Source organism: Dendroctonus ponderosae, unplaced genomic scaffold (assembly GCF_020466585.1).
Source record: "Dendroctonus ponderosae isolate FM_Combo_2020 unplaced genomic scaffold, Dpon_F_20191213v2 Dpon_F_20191213_83, whole genome shotgun sequence".
Taxonomy (NCBI): Eukaryota; Metazoa; Arthropoda; class Insecta; order Coleoptera; family Curculionidae; genus Dendroctonus; species Dendroctonus ponderosae.
The window spans coordinates 40246-58979 of record NW_026019046.1 but is presented as its reverse complement, the minus strand read 5'-3'; positions in this window follow the sequence as shown (position 1 = coordinate 58979).

The following is an 18734-nucleotide window of genomic DNA, read 5'->3' as shown; positions in this document are numbered from 1 at the left end:
AAAGTGCACACATTTATGATTGTTTTATGGGAAAATCCTTGTACAGGTAATGGTGGCACATTCGGTGACTCAAACACTAGATGAACGATGCAATTGCGCAACAAAATTTTAATGTTGTTTTGCTGTTAATAAACCTCTTCCTCAAGTACAAGGTTCCAATGGAAAAAATGCTTTCACAGTTAGTTGTGCTTGAATGAACCGGCGTTTTCCCGTCTCTTAAAAACCCCATGTACTTTTTGCTAATTAGCGTAACGAAATTCATAGATGAAACAATTAATTGTTGCATTTCCATCTAGAAAGCATTGTTGCTGACTAATGTTGCGCTTACCGGCCAAATTGGCACCCAGCAGGTTTCAAAACCACCTGGAGGTTGAACACCTTTAGTCAGTATTCAAGGGCATTTTTTATTTAAATTATCGCAACTCACGTGAATGTTTTGCCTTTTATATGACCAATTAGTCCAATTAATGTTCAATTCTAAGAAAGGTGAACCTTTGCTGGTAGAACACTAACAGTATGCTGGATTATATCGTAAATCTTCACACTTATCTATAATAGTTTTGCATATACAATCAGTGACTTAATTTCCAGAACAAGTGTTCCAATTATGTTCATGTCTAGGCATCAGCGAACGTAATTATTTCTTTATCAAAAGGTTGGTCCATTTATTAGCAAACGACCGTAAGTAATCGTAACAGGCTATAAAATATTATGGCCCGCAGGGGCCAAACTAGAACGCATTGTTTCTTCAGCACAATTTAACTCGCTGATCATATTGAGATATTAAGCAGCCGGTTTAGTTTAAAAAAAACCCTCAAATGAATGCGTTTCGAGCCTTGCAAGAATCCTTGAACGCAACAAGAACAAAAAAAATCGTCCTACCAGTACGAATATGCAAAATGCAACTGTCTGTGCAAACCCAGTAACCCAGAATGAGGCAAGTCAAGAAAACTTAACCGATCAGCCCGCAGCTTAATGGCACGAAACATTGAAATAGTTTTAACAATTTAATAATGTTAATTCGTTTAATGGCAGACATATGTTGTATGGATTCTGCGGCTAAGTCGACGCATAAACCGGCTTATTTATAGCAGCCAAAGTGACTAACAAGACGTAAATTATTCGCCAAATATTAGTCATAGTCTAGAAGAGATTGAGGATTTCTCAGGAGTCGCGTTGATTAGATTAAACCCCTGTTTTTCAAAGTAAATTAGGAGAAAATGTAAACAATTATATTACGATTCCTAATGAAAGGTGTCCATTTTTTTCAGCTTCAGCAGTTTTATAAATTACAATTTATATTTTGTTTTCCTTTTTGTGTCATCTATAATTGCCACGAATGAGTATTTAACTGAAATAAAAAAGTTTGATTTTAATGACAAAATGATTGGCTTATTATTTGCATTGATTAATTATTGAAATTATTTTGATATACAAACGACAAACTTAAATTTGATTGATCTTTCAAAGCAAGTAACGAAAAATTAAAAAAAAATGGGGACAAATAATCAAAAAGTGGTTTTAAGAAGTGAACTGAAGAATTAGGACTTCTGTCAATTTGTCGGCTCAGCATCAAGCTCTGAAGATGTAAACCGCTGGTGTTTGCAAAACGTCAGAATTTTTTTTTATTTTATGCCGGTTTCAGCTCGAAAAATGCACCAGTTTCAATTCAAATAAAACGTGTTAGAAACCCATTATAATAAAATTTCAATCATTTCTTTGCCTCCATTGCGGCAATTTTTTAAGGAATTTCATTGCGAATTGTCGTTCATAGATTTTATTTTTATTTCCTACACGGACTTGAAACAGTTCTCTGGATAATAAAAAAAAGGACATATGGCAAAACACAAATTCGTGGCAAATATTGTGCAGAATAAATATTTAAGAAACCGAAACCAACTGGTTATATACAAACATTTTTTCGAAAATTGCACAAGGAGGAACTACAAAGATAATAATTGCATCACCAAAAGTCAATGTAGGGCCAAAAATTTATTCAAATCAATAAATGATAAATAATTTGAATTGAGGATCAAAAGAGGAACTATTATAATAGTTCAAATAAAACGTGCAAAAAACCGTGCAAGGAATCCATTATAATCAATATTAGCCATTTCTATGCCTCCATTGCGACAAATTTTTTGAAATATTTTATTTGGCAAGGTTTTTACCTTCTTCTATTTGCTATACGAACTTAAAGTATTCTCAAGATAACAAAGAATAAAAATGTGGCAAAACAAACCGTTCAAATATTGCCCAAACTAAACTTTCAAGATAGTCAAACCTGACTGGAGATATTCGTCACTACCATCTTTTCAAAAGCTGCAGACAAAGAAACCATAGAAGTAATATTTATATTATTATCAGCAATAAGTCAATGTGAAGTCAAAAACAACATTTAAATAAATAAATGAAATGTATAAATGAGTAAAAAATTATTAAAATTTGGGATCAAAAGAGGGTCATAACAATGCAATTAATGTACTTAATTCTTTCGCGGCCGCTTCTCAAACTTGTGTTTCGGGGTTTTAAGTCGTGACGGAAAAGAAAAATTTCCCGGCGTTTCGCAAGCACGATTGGCTCGCATCTTCAGAGCCCAAAAGCTCAAACAACCCAACAGTTTCAATTATAATAAAACATTTAAAAAACAAACGTCATACAAAATGGCAATCATGCAAAACTTACGTCGTAAATAAAACGGTCTGAAAATATTCATCAAAACCGTTATTCCAAAAATTTCAGGCAGAAGAACCGTATAAATAGTATCAGCAATAAGCCAGTGTAATGTGAAAAAAGATAAAAGCGTTTAATAAATAAATAAATTATGAAAAAAAATTAAATTGCTACCTAAGAGAGGGTCATAGCAATTCAAAGAAAACAATAAAAAATGTGCTAGTTCTTCTGGACCTAGATGAAGCTTCAATGAAATAACTCAGCGAACAGACCAAGAAATAAATAGAAACTAAATAAAACCGACAAGAAGAATTTGCCAGTTGGCTACCGCGACATTCCAAAGTAAAGCATCCGAACATCCCAACGAGATTCTAAATTAAACCATTTCTTGACTGTTTTGTCACGTTTTTAATGCTGGCGAATATTTTCTATACTTTTTGAAAGAACAAAGCTGAACGGTTTAATGGAGTGATTTGCATATTTACGTCGTCCCGAATTATTTGGTTAAACAATCGCAAATCTACTCAGCGATGATGATGGTGATAATAAAACCTGTGTTCTTTCAACAACGTTTGCCGAGTTTTAATGTGAAACTTTAATTCGGCAGTTTTAATAATTTATAAAATACTTTGCAATACCCTAAATCGGGTTCGTCGTTGTATATCAAAAGAAGTAAATTCTTGGAAATTTGTAGCGTTTTAAAACAAGAGCCGAATTCAGTTTGCTCCAAAGCTACTTTAGGTATTATCGGGTTTTGTTAAGACGCATTTAGAGTGGAAACCAGTTTGTAAATTTGTCCGGAAGCTTTTTTTATTTTATTTCGAACCGAAGCGGGCACATGGCCAAAATCATTTTACCGCTGTCTTTCCGGTCTGGAGAAGTTCATTGCCCAACTAAATAATGTTTAGCAATGTTGTAATCATCTTCACAAAGACTATGAAATAATTTAATAACTAACGAACTCGTTGATAATTACTAATCTAGTTTATAGAGGTAACTTTGTATGACCTCTACTTTTTTTACGGCTTTTAATATGGATAAACCATTCGTGTGAAGAATTTCAATTTTGGTAAGTGGATATGCGTGTTATTATTTTTTATTATCATTATATTTTTAAGTCGCATTTTGCAACTGAGTCGTACTGTCCCTAGGTATAATTGCTTAATAAATCTCGTCCTGGAGTACACTTGTGGTGTTATTTTCAATTACCCAATTGTTTATTTTTTTTCAAACAGACCCTCTTAGATTAATTCAATTGATCATTTAGATGTGTGCAATGAATTAAAAATATACTACAACAAAAAAAAATTATGAAAATTACTTTTTTTATTTATAGAGATACAGAGGATTTAAAAAAATATATAAATGCCAACTCGCAAACGATATTAAATCAAAGCGACGTGCTAGACCTGCTAAAGGCTTGATCGATTTAGAAACTTTTTCTCAGTTTTTTCGATCAATTAGAGAATTAAAAGCAAATTTTAGGAAGTAACAATTCTTGATTGAACAGAACAAATTGCCACAAAATCGAGTCTGAATAGAGTCGAAAAATTAGTCAACCTGATTGTTTTCACAATGATTATAACGAATAACAAATTCCCTATAGTGCGTTTTTTTTCGTCTAAAGTCAAGTGAAAGTAAAGTGTTTAACATACAAAGTAAATGAAAAGTAAACAACAAAAATCGAAGTRGCGTTCATTCCTAACATGACAATAAAATACAAGTTTATATTAACATTAGTTTGAAAATCATTTGTTTATGAAAATCAGTTTTTTGTTGATTTCATTTAATTTGCACATAAAAAATGAGCAATTTTCAAGAGATATGCATTTAAATATTTAAAGACACTTTTGCATTTTGCATAATTCTGAATAAACTACGTAATGAAATTGAAAATATCAATAACAATAACAATATTGTATGAGCGCAGTACATTTTTATTCAACAGAAAACTTAAAAGAATAAATCAACATCAGGAAAACCGACACTTACTCACAAAAATAACAAATTTAAATATAATAATTGATTGTGAAATATTCTCAGAAAGAAAACAACAAAGCCAAATAAGTTCAACTTTAGAAGTCTCAAACTGCTATCTCCCTCTGATTTTCTCATTTTCTGATAACGAGATTAACTGATTCTCCTTCTAGGAATCCCAAATTTCCGAATTTTTGAAACCAGGCGCCAAAAATACAAAAAAGATTATTTATTATAGACTCATCGGAGAATTACTGCCGCTTAAATAGACCAAATAAGTAAACCAAATGAGAACATTTTCACAACAATGTTAATTAATGTTTCAAAAAATAGTCGATGAAATGCAACAAACTTAGCAGCAGATACAGAATCGAACTTTCTCTCCCGATGGAACGATATGAAGCATGATTATTTACAAAGGACTTTCGATAGATTGTGGTACTTACTAAAGAATGCAAAAGAGAAATAGCATTTTATTACATACAAACGATTGTTTTGAAAAATTTTTTCAGAAAATTATGAGAAATGCAAGCCAAAGCTAAATCTTTCTTCATCAAATAGTGAAATTTGCATGTGGATTTTTTTTTCTGCTTAAAAGACTAAGTAATAACAATTTTCTTTAAAATCACTATTCAGTTTACCAAAAATTACTCACTGAAATGTTACCAATTCTTTTCAATTCAAGAAAATTTTTCCAGGTTGATATTAAAGCTGGTTCATCGAAAAAATGGCGTTTGATAAAGAATGTGGATCAAGAAAAGTTTCCATTAAAAGATCCAGTGAATTTTTGAGAAAATAATAAATAATGAGCCAAAAGCAGTATACGAGATCTTTAGTCGTGCAAATGAAGACAAATAAAAATGTGATTTTACTTGTTAAAAAAATATTTTGGAAAAAAGCGTTTATACTGTGAACCACGTTTACAGGACAAATAAAACCAAGCTTTCTTGATCGTATATCATTGAAAAACGATTTTTTAACAACTAAAATGAGTAACATCAAATAAGATAATCTTCGTAAAAAAATATAACTAATGTTGGTAGATTAGCCAAAAAAATCCATCAAACTTGATCAGCGACTATTTACCAAAAGTGTAGAGACATTTTTACCTTTAAAAAAAGCAAATAAAAAATTTTATTTTATAGAAAGAAAACAACAGTCATTGTAGTAAAATGAACGCAAAACAATTTTATTCATTCGAGAACTGAGTAAAATAAATCAATCGAGTTGCCAATTGCGCAAAACATATTACTAGAAAGCGGATACTTTCAATCAAAAAACAAACATTATGCACCTGATTTATCCTAAAACAAAAACGAGCTAACAATTTTATGATCAATTGGGAATAGAAAAGGTGTCTTGACATTTTTTGTGCGACGCCCCGTTTTCGAGTAAAAAAATAAAAGTAGACCCGCTGCAGTATTCGAGTTGCCAAGTGCTCAAAACATATTAATAGAAACCGGATACTTTCAATCAAAAAATATATAGAACTCTGATTTTTCGTCAAATAAAAATTGTTCTCCAATTTTATGATCAATCTCTCGACATTTTTTTACCAACGTTCTGTTTCCGAGTAAAATAAAATAAAGAACACATTAATACACATGGAATACTTAAAAATATGTACACGTCACTAAATTTTCGAAAAGAAAAAAATTGTCTTMAAATTTTTTATCAATTTACAAGAAACGAGCCCTCTTGACACTTCTTCGCGAGACGGCCCGGTTTTCGAGAAAAAAAGGCGGAAAAGGAAAAAAATTCGAGTTGCCCAAGCCCTTGTAAGTTAGCGATCGAAAGTGTTTTGCTTTTCTAGTAGTTTGTCCTGTAACTTCTTAATGTATTCGATATTTGCACTTACAGTAGCCATGCTAAGGTAAAAATGGGGAAAAAGTGTGTTGCCGATGCGTATGTCTAGTTGTCTAAAGAGTGGAGAGAATGAGAAAAAATGTGTTCTAGTTAACAAAATGCACACAAAACGCAATTTTCCCTAATTGGCCAATTTTCTCATTAACGTCGATCAGCAAAAAGTGATTTTGTTTTTAGAATTCTTTGTAAATTTCACTTTGCCGGTACTTATGAAAATTTTATTTAAAAAAACTTTTAACAATATTGTTTAGCATTTTTGTTCCTCCATATCTGTTTGCATATCGGCTAATACAATGTCTTTATTTTCAGTCCCAAAGAGACTGGATTGATATAATTTAATTCGTTTTTCGTTTACTGTCTATTAATTAAATGTAACCTATTAAMACACGGTGGCTGTTCTCCATTCAAGCCTGTTCATTTAGTCAGCACAATCAAATGAAATTTCCATTTCGCGTTATTGACAAGGTCTTGCAAGATAGTTGCATAACGGTAACTCGGCGTGTAATTATTTGTTTAATCCACTTTTTTTTTAAATCGAAATGAGTCACTTAATGTCCCCAATTAAACCGGTGTAATTTACCCTGATTCCGGGTCTACGTAGTGTAGGTTTCCTTTTTTTTATTATGTACTCTATACTGGAATTATCGGTTTTATTCAGAAAATAAAGTAATGAATCCTGTCTGAATTATATATTCATTATAGCGCGATTGCTTTGTAATGGTCTCTACATCCGATGTTTACTCTTAAACTACTCTGCACTCTTGATGGATTCGCAATTTTATTAATCAGCTTTTAAGCTTCCTTAATCAAATTGAAACGTGCGGATATCCATGTTAGAATGGGATTTTTTTTATTAACTCGACGCTCCCCTATGATCTAGTAGTGTGTTTAAATTAGCGTTGCAGCCTTTAAGTCTATTAATTTGCTTTGTCTGGTCGATTTGATGGTTATTAGTTTGACGACTGATCCTAATTGAATTACGACAAATTTCCATCTTGGGTGGCACGAAACAGTTAAATCATTATATTAATGAGAAATAATGCCGCACTATCAGTGAAAAAACTATTTGCTTCAAAATTCATTAGAAATGTAACATACCTAAAATACATGCACTTAACAGACACACGAGCAGGAACTAACAAAATATTCACTATTTCACAACCACATTGAGTTTAAATCTGAGAAGTACTGATTTTGGCTAGCTAAAGCGAAGGAAATCAGTTAAGGAATTTGCCATCAATCGAAAAAACATGTCTGCTTTTTCGAAATACATTTCAACCATAGCCATCGAACTCGAAATTTACCCATGAAGTCAATCATTTAAACAACCGACAGATATTGAAGAAAAATAGCATTGTATCAGAAAAACAGGAACATTATTTTCAAAATCTAAAGATTGAATAATCAGACTAACTACTTAGTGCACAAAACGACACCTAAAAAAATCACGAAGGTTTTCAGGAGCACTAAAGAAACTTATAACTCCTAAAAGGCTGGAAGCAAAAGAGGAAATTTTAAGAAACGCATGAAGTTCAACAATTTAAATCTCCGAAACTACTGCATGTATCCTAAGAATTGCTCCGGCAATTAGGATAAAGTGTCTGAAAAACTGACCTTCACTAATTACGTTTAATTAGAACTTTCTAACCTTTACAAACGTAGAAACAAAAATTTGAAGAACGAACTCGAAAATAGTGCATTCTATTTACCGAGTCATAAGACTTTCCGTTTTGAGCGCTACATTTCCCCCGTCCTCGTTAAAGCTGAAGTAAAATTTCTAGATTGATAGAGATAGAGGCCAAATTCAAGTAGTTTCGTAATGAACTTTTACCATAAACTTCTCACCTCTAAAGAAGTAAACACAGCATTCCATAAGTACTTAAAAACGCAGTCCGGTGTTAACGTGTAAATACGGTTAAAAACGATATTAAAAAATCTACAGCTCCCTTTCCTATAAACAGGACAGATATCAATATCAAACATTGTTATGTATCTGTATGTATGTATATCCATCCTGTAGTTGCTGTCCTACAGATGCATAGAAACATATGGATTTATACAGAAAATCTATTAGATGATAGATAGCCAAAAATCGATTAATTATTATAATTATCGTTGGCTTTTGTAAGAAGAAAAACAGGAAATGAGTTCAAAGCTCTACAAATTCATTAAAAAAGCGATAGCAGATAAGCCATTGAAAGAAAACATTAAATACAGCCGCGAAACTGCATTATTAAAAATGCAAGTTTGGTTACTCAAATAACATTAAAATTATTTTAAAATTCCCAAAAAAATTATAAATATCTCGAAAATAAAGCAGCATTTATCAATCGTTTAAATCAGGCTCGGATATAAAAAAAATATTGCTTTGCATGAGTGCATCATAACCATTACCTTAAAAATCCAAAGAATGGAAAATGGCATTGGTAAGAAGAGAAATACAAAAAAGGAGTATAAAACGATCCTTAAATCCTCATTTAAGGTACGTTTGATAATAATTTTCTGAAGCACCAAAATCTTCTACTTGATTAAAAATGCATAGATTTAGTGACAAACCCCTAACAACTAAAAAAGTGGAAGCAAAAGACGAAACTTCAAGCGAAGATAACGAGTATCTTCGAAACCACTGATTAAATCCCAACAATTATTAGGGCTTTTGGGTCTTCTACCCAAAAGCCCATTGAAACCCAGCATTTACTAATAAGGGATAAGTTCGCAATCCCTAAAAAATTAAAACCGAAAATATTAAATGCAAACTTGGAAATGGTGAAAAAATTGGACCAGTCATAAGAAGCTTATCAACAAGGTGTTGTAAAGTCCAACTGCAGATAATGAGAGTTGAAAATATTATCTTGAATCTTGAAAACAACTCTTTGTCTAAATGACTTATAAGAAACTCTTAGCCTGTAAAAAAGTAGAAACAACATTCAATAAAAAGTTGAACACATTCACATAAATGTTAGAGAAATTTCAAAAATCGAGATTTTCCGAAAAAAAGTGAAAAATTCCAGGATTAATTATGCAAGAACCTTACGGGACATTAAACCAATCAGTACGACAGGTTTTGCCATATGTGCTTCTAAGAAAAAGTAAGAAGAGAAATACAAAAAAGAGCTACAAACTCCGAAAATTTCACACACTAAAATACCGATAAGCCATTAAAATAATTCAGTAAACAAATTCGTAATGAAACTAAAAACAAATAATATTGAAATGTACTTAAAGTCCTCAACAAAATCGAAATACATATATTTAAATGAAGCATAATTTATATTATGATCAATAAATTTTTAAATCAAGCTTAGATATTCAATAAAATGCCCTGAGAAAAACATCAAGTCGATAAACTCCTAACCGCTAAACAACTGGAGGAACAAAAAATGTCTTTTAGAGGGGCAGAATGTTTTCCAATTTATATTTCTAAAAGATCAACAACAATTATTAGGGCCTTTTGGTTAAAGTGCATTGAAAACTGACTATCGCCAATTAAATTTTATTAGAAATTCTTAACATTTAAAAAGTATGAACAAAAATATCAATCTTTCAAAACGAAAATATCTAGAGCAGTCCCGGAAAGATAACAGGACGATAAAAAGCTTTTAGTGAGAGTTATGTTTTCCTCATTTAAATTAATCTCAGTTTTAGCTGAAGTAAGATTCCTAACCCTTAAAAAGATAGAGGTAAAATTAAATTCTGTTATCGAGAATGTTTCAATTTGCAAGAAGAAAATTACAAAAAATTGCTCAAAATGTTAAACTATTCATAGAAAAGGCCCATAGCAGATAACGAATTCTAATGAAGCTATAAATACGTTGCTCAACAGCTTTAAAAAATTTCAGTTTTTCTAAAGAAAGATTAAAAAACTAATTGCTGATCTAGAACCTATAGTCAGCATTAATATTTTATTAGATGGATTGAAACATTTTTGTGATACTGTTAAGTTATAATKAATAACTGTTTATTAATTTTGYCTTCTGTGTTTGTACTTTCACGATTCGGTAATATGGAGAGCAGAATTGAAATTAAAGACTTCCCTAAAGATMTGTTATTATTATTATTAAATTCACGAGGCTGKGCKATTTAAAATGCAAATAATTTTGAAAATAASSTGACAATTTTCACTTCTCAGTTAAATCAGGCKCAGAAGTTTCAAAAAAATGTTCTATAAGAAAAAATAGAAATTATCTTTAAAATACAAAAAATGGAAKAAATAAAATAGAAAGACGAAAAATGGAAAATAATAGTGCAAACAGTAACACGTAAGAGCGTAAATTTTAAACAATCTTCCRAYATATCAAACGTAATAAATCGAATATATGAAAAACAAAATTCATCAAAAAAGCATTGTTTATAAACATCTTAACTTGGTGAGAAGGTAAAAAACAGGTTAGAGCTGGAAAGTTGTTAATTTAGTGGACAAAAATAAATAAGGAATCCAAAGTGAAATTACCCTTATCGGCTCAGAACTCATTAAGACTAGCTCTTAAGAACAAATTGTTGACATTTGAATCACTCACATTATGACCGTGTCTTCTGTCCAAGTCACTATTKCCWAGTTTCTAAATGTCCCAGTTTTAAAGAMATAGGCAGTTGAAGTGATTTTCAAAAACTAGCCAMAATTTTCCTAAAGCACTAATTCAGGGTATGAAACAACACTGAATCTACAGGGTAATTCAACTAAATGATCATTTATTGACCTACATATGAAGGGATATTTGGTAACTTGTTCTGTTCAAGAGAAAAAACTTTTTATTAAATAGTTTTCCGCCCAATTGCACGCTCCTCATTTAAAATTTGTTCTAATTTAGAGCTGTAACTTTCGATAATTGCATTCAGATCGGACTACAGCTAATAAGTGGTACTACAAAGACGGCATGTTGAGTGTAGTTGTACGAAAAAATAAAGGAAATGTATGAATTATTTTTAGCAGCGCTTTCACGTGGTTAATTGTGTATGTTGCAATTTAAATTATACTAAATGTGGGTGTAAAATAAAGGATGTTTTATCGATTAATAAAACCTTGTTAGATCTATTACCACTGCTGATCGAGAAATTGCTCGTGGTAAGTTGTATTGATTGAGAAGCCAAATAACTTACAAATAATCTGTTCGACCACTTTAATCCACTAATGAACAATAATTAACGAAACGGGAATAATTCCAAATGTTTCATTTTTTCAGAACCATTGTGTCGTCAAAAGACTAATCAAATAACAACAGCTACTAATAATCGCCTTACACAAAATGTTTCTAAAATAATGTAAAAAAACTGACCTGAAACTTGAAAGCTTCATTGGTGAGAAATGTCTACATTTCATAATCTCTCGAAAGCAGGCCAACGTTGATAATTATTACAAAAACACTACATAAATCACGAAAAGAGTTTTAGAAAAATGCTAAAGTATAGGGCGATACAAGCTGCAATGTTTAGATAAGTGAGTAATAAATGTGTTCCAACGGTAATTGTTCCATTAAAACAAAACACTGATTTCAGTTTTTACGCCCTCAAGCAAACAGTCGGCTGAAATGATCGATTGACAGATAAATCGATAAATTAATAAAAACTTGTATGCATCTGCACTACTAGAAGCTTTTATTGCAGTTTTTAAGCAACTGGGAGCTTTTAAGCGAACTTCTCAAGTTGTTATGGTAATTTTTCATAAGAGCTGGCATCTGAATGCCTATACTTTTTGTTGAAACCAAAAAAACCTTGCATCGAATATAAACCCATGCCAAGCGACTTAAAAAAATACAATTTATTCTTCTGTGTGCAATCATCATGACAGGGGAAAAACACGACGTTTCTTCTTGCAATTGGATCAGCGCTTGCCTCTTAAGAGGCCTCAAAGTTGGAAACTTTAAAACTTTATATCGATTACTTAGATTGCTAGTTCACACATTTCAGTTCGCCCAATACTGGCGCCAGAAGTTTAATAAATCTGATGTCCCAGAAACGAGTTAATATCGTCGAACAAGATCATGAACTTTTCGAAAGACCATCCCGAGAACTGCCGTTCACTTTTTCATAAATTATTAACCTTTAAAAAGTTAGATGGAAAAATGTCAACTTTTAAAGAGCAATCGGAATTAATAGCTCATATCTAAACAATTTATTAAAATACCTATGTGATGATTCGCAATTAAGTTTTCAATAGAGCAGCTCAAGAAGTCCTTCAATGCTAAGGTTTTAATAAAAAATCTTAACTTCTAAAGAGATTGTTAAACAGATCGTTAAAGTTGGTTAAATCCTTCATGGAATTCTGAAAGAGAGCATTCTTTCATGTCCAGAAATTGTAGAAAATATCTGGCCAGTCGTAGAGAAGAGTCTTTTTCATTGCGAGTTTCGTGATTTATATTTTGTCTATTAGGGTTGACTACAAATTTTTTCAATCTTCCATGATTGTGGCAAATTCGAATAATCCCGAATACTTCAAAATATAAAAACAATAATTTTGAACTTTTTGATAGAGCGTCTACTGTCTGTAAAACGTTGGAATCAAAAATGTAAAAATGTACAGAAAGTAAAACTCCTAAGTAAGAGTTGCTCTCTCTAAAGTCTTCAACGCTAAATTAAATGAAAGCCTGCATATTTTTTATATCTTGTAAACAAACGGTTGTGCGCTTCTGAAGGGTACACTTTTCCAATGAGACAGTTTTGATTAAAAAGTCCAAATATTTGTTTTAAAACGGTTTAAAAAAACTTAATTTAAAACAGCGCCCAGCGAAGTCTTTCATCAATAATGAAATTTAGTGAAAAAGCTCCAACCTCTAAGAAACAGGAAGCACAAGTTTGAATTTGCAAAGAGCCCAAGTAGGTTTAGGAATTTACTTATCCAAAACTGTTAAATGCATCGCAGTTGTTAAGAGGGATTTTGAAATAAAACGCATGAAAAACTGACTTTCACAAATGTTTCATCAAGAATCGCAAACAAAAAATATGAAAACGATAAGTTATCGAGATTTAGAAGAGGTTATAGCTGGAAAACTGGTGAAAATTGGGAAAACCAGTCATTCAGAACCTTTTCAATAGAACTACTAGTCAAATATTGACCTTTGAAAAGTTAGAACCAAATACATGAAAATTGTATTTGGTCATGAAGCCTTTGAAGAATTTATGACTCGGTTGAGAAACGGTTGAGAATACCTAAAAAGCTAATAGGATTTTAAATATATGACAATAAAACACCAAATGAACCGTCTTTCTTCAACTAAATTTAAGTACAAATTCTCCTTTAAAAACTCTAAAGAAATGGAGCTGGAGATAAAATATTGAGGAATCCAGTTTAAGCAGTTGTATCTCCAAAACTATGAATATTTCCCCACAATTATTGGATTTTCTGAATAAAGCGTCAGTCAGTCTTAGACTATAAATGTTATTAAGTTTCTAGATAGGAAAGATCTGCAATTATCCACACAACCATGAAGACCTTTTCAATAGAACGCACTGTAAAAGCTAATTAATTAGATTCAGTAAAAAATGAGAACTTGTAAAAACGTAGAACCTAAAAATGATTTTTTAAAGGCTCCAGGAAGATTAGGAAGGAAAGTCTGAGGACTATCAAATATATCCCAACTATTAGACCATTTTAGACAAAGCGTCTGGAAATTTGAACTTTAAAAAGTTACAACCAAAAATATGAAAATGTATTTAGGGATCAAGCTTTCGAAGAATGTACAGCTTAGAAGCGGTTGAGAATATCTAAATGACCAATAGAAACTTTCAATAAAATACCAAATAAACTTTTGCTGTTAATGTTTGAGTTTCACTTAGTTAAGATTTTGAAGAATGCACAAGAGAGGAAACCTAAATATAACCCAACAAATATTACAGTTTTTCGGATACAGCATCTTCGAAACTGAGTTTCAAAATAACTAAGATTTATCACAAACTCCTAATCTTTACAAAGTTAGAAAATGAAAATCCAATAGCCATAAAAGTTTATAGCTGGGACAAAGTCATTTACGCTGACTATCTGTCGAGTAATAAAAGACTTATTTATCGAGCTTTCTGAAACCTACATTTTCCTCATTAAGGCTCAAGTAAAACTCTTCACCCGCTATGCTATATTTTAAAACATATCTTAGAGTCTCAAGAAGTAGTCACAAGATTCAACCAATACTTGAACATATTCACATGTGTCTTAGAAACTGTTTGACTGATGGTAATCTGAACCGCCTCACTATTAATTTTGGAAAATCTCAATGCAGCATTAAAGCAAACAAAATGCGAAAAACGCCTGATGAAAGTACGAGATTTTGGGTGGTTGGACTAGGATTCGTGACCCCATTAAAACGTTGCCTTAAATATTAACCTGAGCCTCTTTTCAATAATTCAAAACGCCTTCAAGTGCTATTAAAAAACCAACAGCACGCTTTCCAGCAAACAGAAAAAATACCAATCTAATTGCTTTCATTACAATTTTCCGGTACGCAAATGGGCATCAAGAAATAATTTGCGAAATCTCTTGTTAGAATCATTATGCGAACGAAAGAACCCGTCGTAATTAGCATCATCCACGCTCCATCGACCGAGGAATAATCGGATGTTGAATATGTTATTATAATTATTCAAACACACCAGGATTTACAAAAGCCTATATATGGTGTTAATTAGAAATTATTCGGCGACAACGTCCATAAAAGACGAAAGGCAAATAGACGATTCCCGTATTATGGCCGAGGGTTAGGGTGAGGTATTGGGGTGAATCACCCTGTCCGTTTGCCCAATGGCATGACATGCTTGAGTCATTTTCCAATCGGGGATTTTTCGCATTGATCTCAGAATTTGCCTAAAATTAGCCGGCAATAAACAGTATCTTCTTCAAACAATAGAAACTCCTTATCCCTGATGTCTACAGCGCAATTACCGCATTTTCTCGGGTTGAATGAAGCTGTAGCAGAAGGGTCATCCCCTAATATCATCTAGTGTCGTGTGCTTTTGCAGTTACCATTTCACCCTAGACTGCGCTTATTACGTGACAGTTGCCCATTCCAATATGAATTTATTAAGGCCGGAAACTGGCGGAGATTTTTGGAAAAATCGTTAAAACAAGCTCAACCTGATCGGAACAAATGTCAGAGACCTTTCCTGCAATTAAATCGAACTGACCTGGTTCCGTTTTCGATTACATCAAAGAAGAAATTTCACCAAAGAATGTGTAATGTAAAAGTTGCTGCTCTGATTGCAACGAAAAATATATCTTGCGCGGTGTATAGACGGAATACCGGGCATTTATGCATTTTTGCTATTGTAAAATCGCTATCATTGTTCCCTGGTTTGGCTGATGAAATCATGCTGATAAGGTGGAATTAATGAATATTTTTCAAATCACTCACTAGAAATGGAACAGATTTTAGCTCGGCCAAATGGCCGAGTAGAAGTCCTACAGCCAAACGGATATAGGAAGCCCCTACTCGAATTACGTGCTGGTTCATGTAAGGCGATCCGGAACAAAGGGTTTCGATAACTATTTAAATACAGGATGAAACATTTAATTAAAAAAACTTCTGTCCAAAGAAAGTGTGAAAACAATTCAATTAAAACGTGCCAGGAAACTCACCTCTGCTAAGCTGTGCGCAAAAAAGACATTGAAGACCGATTTCCAAATAAGAAGTGATGGCTGCATAAAGCATTCAAAAAACTGTCGGCTAGTAATTATGTCTAAAACGCACGTCACTAAAAGAACTGTAGCAGAAGAACAATATTAAAGCGGCTAGATTGCAATTATTCTTACGGTGGAGAATGGAAGCAAATAATCTTCTTGCGATTAACTTATAGAGCAGTGGCGGGGCAGAATGACTCTTGCAAGAACCAAATTTGTGAAAAATCACCTACACTTTTATGTATGCGAGCAATTTACTATGCACATTTCAGAGTCGCGATTTTAATCATATTATTTATCATTTTATAATAATTTTGATAGTATTTTCAACTGAGTGGCGTTTCCTTAAGGCACTGTTTACTTGCATCAGCCAAATAATTAATTTTGGAAAAGGGAATTTATCAAGTGAAACCAAGTTTGCAAAATATTTGAAACAAAGCTCTACTTCTCGCTTAGAAAATCAACATTGGCAAATTACGTTGAATTGCACTGATAAATTAGAAATACAAACACTTTTGCTAAAGAAAATTAATAAATTTTGGAAAAAACAATAGAGGCAAAGGAATAAAATTTGCAAATTATCTCAGAGGTTTTTTTGTCCATGAGAGTAATCAACACATTAATTTTTAGATGGATATCACTAATAAACAATTCGAAAAATGCAGTCAATTTTGTTACTTATTTCAAAGCTGCACTTATCGTCTAATAGAATCAACATATCGATTTCTGACTGCATATCGACAAATTACATTTGCTTTGGGCAAAATAGACGAACTTTCTACGAGAATTTTTCTTTTCTTTTAAGAATATTTTTTCTGAACAATCGACAAAATTGAATCAAATTTTATCGACCGAATGCATCAAGAAATTGATTTAATACTCATATTTTCGAATAATTTACTTTGGAATAAACAATTGAAGAAATAGAGTCATAAGTATATGGACGAACATCCTTGCGTAACAAGAATTATTGGTTCTTAAAAAAACAATCGACAAAATTGAACCAAATTTTTGTGTGTCTCAAATTTGCCTTGAAATTAATTTTGGAAAAACCAATTTTCGGAGTTAAATTAATTTTGCAAATCCTCAAAAAACGCCCTATTTATCCACTAGAATATCGATCAATCATTATATCGATTTCTAACTGGATATCGACAAATTACATTTGTGTTAGGCAATATATGAATTATCATTCCTGCTTAAAAAGAACCACTAACTCTCAAAAAAAATCTGCCATTGAGCCAAATCTGCAAAGTTTTTCAAACATAGTCTTATTCTCGACTGCAGAAATCAAAATATCGAATTTTGGGCTGGATATCGACAAAGTCGCTTTTAGCAAAGCCTTTTAACTCATTTTGGGAAAACCAAATGCCGGAATGAAATAAAATCTGTACATTATCTCAGACAAAGCCCTATTTATCGACTAGATGAACCAATACATCGATTTTTGGCTCGATATCACACAATTACAGTTGAATCCTGACAATTTGCCAAAGAGCAGTTTTACTTTAGAGAAATTTTCCATTTTGGAAAACCACACAAATAAATTGTACGAAATTACGAAAAAATACGGAAAAAAAGTAACCCAGACAAAGCTATTAGTAACGACTAAATAAATCAAGAGATCAATTTTTAGCCTGAATATCAAAAAATAACACTCACATTATGGCAATTTAATATTGAATAGTCTTGGTTAAACATTACAATTCAGATTTAAAAAACGAATTTAGGGAATAGTCAATTTTGCACATGACCTCAAACAAAGTACAATTTATCGACTACAGGAATCAAGATATCGATTTTTAGTCTGGATATCGACCTATTACATTTGCAATCTGACAATATACAAATTCCTGCTTAAGACTGATCTTTCTTAAAATTGAACCAAAATTGCATCGGAAATTTTTCATCTGGAAATCGAAAAATAGCGCACGTATTATTTCAATTTGGGAAAAAATGTAAAACTCTATTTCTAGTCTGGATATCAACAAATATAATTTGCATAAAATTGTTTTTTTCAATTCAGAATTAGTAGTTACATACATAGAATCAAATTTGCAAAATACCTAAAAGAAAGCCCCATTTATCGACTAGAGATATCTCTGGATATCGACTAATATATCCTACATTCCGTCAATTTATAAACGAACATTATTTTGTAGCCAATTAATTTATTTTCAAGTTTGCAAAATTTGCAAAGCTCTATTTACCGACAAGAAGGACAACATAACATCTAGTCTGGATATCGACAAATGTAGATTACATTTTCACAAAACACGAATGAAGATTCTTGCACAATCCAAAAAACGTTTGCGGAAAAACTATTTGCAGAAATAACACCAATTTTGCCGAAGAAACACCCACAACAATGTATCCTTATTATTAGAGAAATCATCATCTCAATTTCTTGTTTGGATTCGACAAATATGATCTGCATTCTGGCAATTTACGAATGAACATTCTTGCTTTGCCCAAATAATTAAGTTTGAAGCAACCATTCGACCAAATGATTAAAACATTGACAGTGGAAATATAAAGCCAATTAGGCGAAAACAGACGTTGAAGAATTACAAATGATATAAACAATTCGTCAGAAATAAAGGTAAAAAATCCAGTA